The sequence below is a fragment of the Podarcis raffonei genome, chromosome 15, assembly GCF_027172205.1.
Source record: "Podarcis raffonei isolate rPodRaf1 chromosome 15, rPodRaf1.pri, whole genome shotgun sequence".
Taxonomy (NCBI): domain Eukaryota; kingdom Metazoa; phylum Chordata; class Lepidosauria; order Squamata; family Lacertidae; genus Podarcis; species Podarcis raffonei.
Window position 1 is genome coordinate 12546296 of NC_070616.1, and position 5874 is coordinate 12552169.

Below are 5874 nucleotides of genomic sequence, written 5' to 3' on the forward strand. Positions count from 1 at the left end.
AAATAAATTTGCAATGCACGGGCTTTGATGGCTTTTATCAAGCGATGGTGCTGCTTTAAGCTTCCTTCAGTGGCTGATTGATCTTTCGTCTTAAAATACAGAGGCATCTGAGATTGTTATCCCACTGGGTGAAACCAATTAGCACTCAATGTGTGTGTGCAGTGAGCTGCTAATTTGGACTCTGCCATTGCCACTGGACAATCAATACGGAGCGATCAATACGGAGACCTGAGCAATCCTTACCTCCCTTGGAGGTGTCTTGCAAAGGGATGGAAAGATCAGCTTCTCTTCCGTGCCACATCAGTCTCACATGTGTTCAGTCATGCTGAATCATAGAACTCTAGGATTCTATGTTTCTAGAAGCTAGAGCAGGGGTCAGCAACCTTTTTCAGGCGTGGGCCAGTCCACCGTCCCTCAAACCATGTGGTGGGCCGGACTATACAGTGGTACCTCGTGTTAAGTACTTAATTCGTTCTGGAGGTCCATTCTTAACCTGAAACTGTTCTTAACCTGAAGCACCACTTTAGCTCATGGGGCCTCCTGCTGCCGCCGCACGATTTCTGTTCTCATCCTGAAGCAAAGTTCTTAACCTGAAGCACTATTTCTGGGTTAGCAGAGTCTGTAACCTGAAGCATATGTAACCTGAAGCGTATGTAACCTGAGGTACCACTGTAATTTGAAAAAAAATATGAACGAATTCCTATGCCCCACAAATAACGCAGAGATGCATTTTAAATAAAAGCACACATTCTACTTATATAAAAACACGCTGATTCCCGGACCGTCCGCGGGCCAGATTTAGAAGGCAGTTGGACCGCATCCGGCCCATGGGCCTTAGGTTGCCTACCCCTCAGCTAGAGCTACCTTCCTCTTGTTGTGGAGAGCATTGCTCCCGACTCTTCTGTCCTTTGCACTAGACCATAATTGTTCAGTTCAGGCATCCTTGAGGACACTTTCCCTCCATCTCATCTGTCACCAACTGGTGTGTGTGTGTGTGTGTGTGTGTGTGTGTGTATCCCATCTTAGAAAGAAAAGATTTATAGCCCTCCTAATGCTCCTTGACTTTAATTAGCATGGCAGACATGAATCCTACCCAGAACAAGATTATGGCAAAGACATAGAGTGAGCATCAAGTCCTCCACGAGACATTCCTAAAGGAAGGAGATACTTGTGCCTTTTCTTCTGCAGAGAGATATGGTGTCCCTATCTCCCACCCCCATCTATCCATATGTAGCTGGGGCACCAGCCTAATATGGGCACAAACTATTGTTACACCCCAATTCTAAGTGGTGAGATACTCCAGGCGCTTACCCAGGGTTCAATTTCCTTTGAATGGAGGCCAGCAGAGATTGTGGGGTCTTTAGGATACAAGGCTTTATTTGCACATATACACAACCTGGACATAAAATGGAAGGTCTCACAGCATCAACACCCAGGCCCAGGCAGAGGGGGTGTGCGCCAGGTACGCTTGCCCCAGGCCTCAGGCAATTAAGCATCCCTGCCAGGAACTGGCTGATTCTTTTGTTTGCGTTTATAACATTATTCTAACAAGGCTCCTGCCCCGGGCATCAGACAAGCTCTGCATGGGTCTGTTAAGAACCCAACAGATTCTGCTTCTTGATTGGTTGCAGCTTTCAGTCCAGCACAGAGCAAGCAGGTCGCTGTGTCTCCAGCTTCCAGCCTGCTCTTCCAGCCCAGCGCGCGCTCTCTCTCTCTCTCTCTCTCTCTCTCTCTCTCTCTCTCTCTCTCATTCTCCTAGCTAGCAGCAAGGTTTGCGGGATGGGAGGTGGCCCACCAATTTGTTCTATGGCACAGAGCAACTCCTTTGGTTATGGTAACTGTGTTACTGAAATAAACTCAGAGTCGAGAGTGGATTTCATGCTCTTTATTCAGCTCATAGTGGTGAGGAGGAATGTCTGCTTTATAGACATTATTTACACAATGGGCCCCACATGATTGGCTAATTCCGGGATTCTTCTGTAGGTCAATCAGGTTGCGGATTCCCTTCCACCTGGAGCTGGATTGGGTGGCTCCTGTGGACCAATCAGACTGCTGCATTCTGAATCCTATTGTTCTAGGACCAATCAGACTGCTGCATTTTGTATCCTATTCAACTCAGTACATAACATTACTTAACTAGTCTCTCCAAAACCATTATCTAGACAAAGGGGCTGGGTTTGACAAGCTTGCAGTTATACAGTGGTACCTTGGGTTACAGATGTTTCAGGTTACAGACGCTTCAGGTTACAGACTCCGCTAACCCAGAAATAGTACCTCAGGTTAAGAACTTTGCTTCAGGATGAGAACAGAAATTGCGTGGGGTGGCGTGCCGGCGGCGGGAGGCCCCATTAGCTAAAGTAGTACCTCAGGTTAAGAACAGTTTCAGGTTAAGAACAGACCTCCAGAACGAATTAAGTTCTTAACCCGAGGTACCACTGTACATTTTACCTTCACAGAGACAAGATCTCAAGAACTGGTGGGGCCTCAGGGCATCATCTAGACTGACCCACCAACCCCCCCGACAATATGTAAGTGAGGAGCAAACCAGGAGCACTTTGATACATGGAGGATATTTTTGAAAGGTAGCTCTGCAGCAGCCATTGTGTCCATGAATGGACACAAAAAGAGAAAGGTAGGCAGGGGAACAAACTGTAACTCAACGGCAGAGTAACTGCTTTGCACGCGGGAGGTCACAAGTTCAATTCCCGGCATCTCCAGGTCGGGCTGGGGGCATGTCCCCTGCCTGAAACCATAGAGAGCTGCTGCCAGTCCGTGTAGACGATACTGAGATAGATGGACCACCGGTCTGAGTCGGGACGAGGACAGCTTCCCATTTAACTCAGCACTGGACGGCCTTGCTTCCTACGTTTCTAACACACACACCCCGTCGCCAACGCTCTGTGCTTATTGTAGAAAAATAGATACCAAATGGAAATGCACATCGTGGACATAACAAGGCATTCCTCCACAGCCACATCAGATTATGTCACCTGCCCCCCACGCTTGTTTGGATTAGTCTGCTTCTCATTCATGACAGATTATCCCTCTTGACGCAGTGCGACAAGCTGTAAGTAACAGAAAGTGACCTTGGAGGATGAAAGGGAGCACCATATTTGTCAGATTAGATACTGGCTCTACGGGCTCAGCGGAAGAGACAGCCACAAGCCTGCGCTTGGCTGTTGCACCATTGTAAGTCACGACCCAAAAGTCACGACGGCAGTTATGGGGGGGAGAAGCATCCGGGATTTGCCACAAGCAGATATAAGCACTCAAAGCCACACTTTTATAAGTGGACCTCTGCTGGATCTGACCAGTGGGCCACCTGGTCCAGCAACCCAGTCCCACAGCAGCCAACCAAATGTCTACAGGAAACACCCAAGCAGGATGTGAGCCCAAGAGCCCTCTCCCCTCCTCTGTCTCCAGCAGCTGGTATTCAAAAGCAGAGCATAACCATTGGGGTTGGAAGCCATCGATATCCCCATAAAACCTCTGCTGTGCTCTCTTCATCAGGTCTTTACTTTTTGATGAAGAGAGCACAGCAAAGGTTATATTTTCTGAGAATCCTCCAGAAAAATAATCACTCAAAGGACCTGTTGATGGCATTTTACCATTATACTGTTGAGAGTGTATTAACTTACAGTCTCTGTGTGTGGTTTGGGAGCTGGACGGTCAGGGGGAAAACAATGCTGTCCAGGGTTGTAAAGACTGCGGAGAGAATAATTGGGTGCACTCTTCCCGCCTTGGATCAAATCTACACTTCCAGGTGCCATAAGAAAGCTGCAGAGATAGTGCAGGATAGTGCGCACCCCGGAAATGATCTCTTTCAGCTTCTGCCTTCTGGAAGAAGGTACAGGGTTAGAAAGACTAGGACTAGCCGCCTGAGAAACAGTTTCTATCCAAATGTGATTTTGGTTTTAAATGCAGTGTAAGGTAGTCTCCGTGGGAGTATATTGTATTTAATTATGGGGTATCAGAGTTTTTAGGGGGTTAACCAGGCTGGGATAGCTGGGATAGTTGGTTTTTGAATGTCTGGTGCAGATTTTTTCAATTTCGTTGTTCTGTATGGGACAATGACAATAAAGATTATTGTATTGTATTGTATCCTTCATGAATTTGACTTGTCTACTTTTTTTTTTACTAGCATGAGTTTGACCAAACTGCGGGAGGCAGTGGAAGACAGGAGGGCCTGGCGTGCTCTGGACCATGGGGTCACGAAGAATCGGACACGACTAAACGACTAAACAACAACAACAACTTTTTTAAAATGTATTTTTATTAAATCTTACCCATATAACCCACATAACAAAATAGAACTTCATTTGTCTTAAACATTTAGAAAGTCATTCCTGCTGGTGACCATCCATCACTGCTTCCTGCAGGAGCCTGTTCCATAGAGTATCCATGCACCGCATTAAGAATTTCCTTCTGTTCTCTGCCCTGACTCTTCAGACGTTCAGCTCCATGGGATGTTCACAAGTTCTAGTGTCATGAGAGGTGTGTATGTGTGTGTGTGTGTGTGTGTGTGTGTGTGAGAGAGAGAGAGAGAGAGAGAGAGCTTTCCTCTACCCACTTCCTCCATGCCACGCATATTTTTATGAACGTCTTAGTCACCTTTTTCTCTAAGCTAAAAAGTCCCAAATGCCCCCATCTTTCCGGGAATTGCTCCATCCTTTTGATTATCTGACTTGCCCTTTTCTGAACCTTTTCTGACTCTGCAATATCCTTTTTTGAGATAAGGTGACACAGCACTCCAAGTGAAGCCACGCCATAGATTTGTAGGATTACTGGCACTTTTATCGTCAGTTCCTTTCCTAAATAGGATTTGCCTTTTCCACAGCTGCCACACACATTATCTAACTATCCGCTACAACCTGAAAGTGCTGCTCCTGATCAGTCAGTTCAGACTCCATGACCGTATATGTGAAATTAGGGTTTATTTTATTTTTTTGCCCCGACATGCATCACTTTACACTTGTTTGTGCTGAATTGCATTTGCCGTTTTACTAACCATTGACTCAAATTTGGAGAGATCCTTCTGGGGCTTTTTCACAACCCCTTTTGGGTTTCAACTGCCCTGAACGATTTTGTATCATCAGCAAACTTGGCCCCTTCATCGCTCATCCCTAACTTGAGATTGCTTACGAGCAAATTAAAAAGCACAGGTCCCAACACCTTCTTCTACTTCTTTGGCGATCACTCATAGCCGAGTAAGATTGTCTTCCATAAACACGGTTTTAACAATGAGTCCGTAAGTGACTGCGGAGGCCAATTCTGGATCCACACGTCTTTCCACAGTGGGGACATTGGTTTCCGGGCGGGAGTTGATCACGGTGTGGATTTGCCAAGCGTGCCTTCCTCTTAGCACGTTTCTCCCTTGTTTCCTGAGTTCGAGTGTCTTCAAAGCCCATGACACCTTTGGTAAAGGCTGTTCTCCAATTGGAGCACTCGCAGGCCAGTGTTTCCCAGTTGTCAGTATTTATACTACATTTTTTAAGATTTGCCTTGAGACAGTTTTTAAACCTCTTTTGTTGACCACCAGCATTACCATTTTTAAGTTCGGAATAGATTCCTTGGGGGAACTCCACTTTCTCCATTGGGATAATGGTCCATTTATTCCTACTCCCTTCTTTCTGTTTCTTAACCAGGTTCTGATCCACTAGAGGATCAGTGTTGTACACGAAAACACCCCTCCCCATCCTTTTCTCTCCCAAAGATCTTGCCCATGTGGAATTTCACTTTTGCAACTGCTCTTGTCACTGCTCTCAGGAAAGAGTTATCTGCCAGGTGTTAATTCTATGGAAGCAAGGCTACCAGTTGGGACGAAATGCCTGGAATGGCTGTGTGGTCTGGTTGCTACCCTTCTCCAGTCTCACA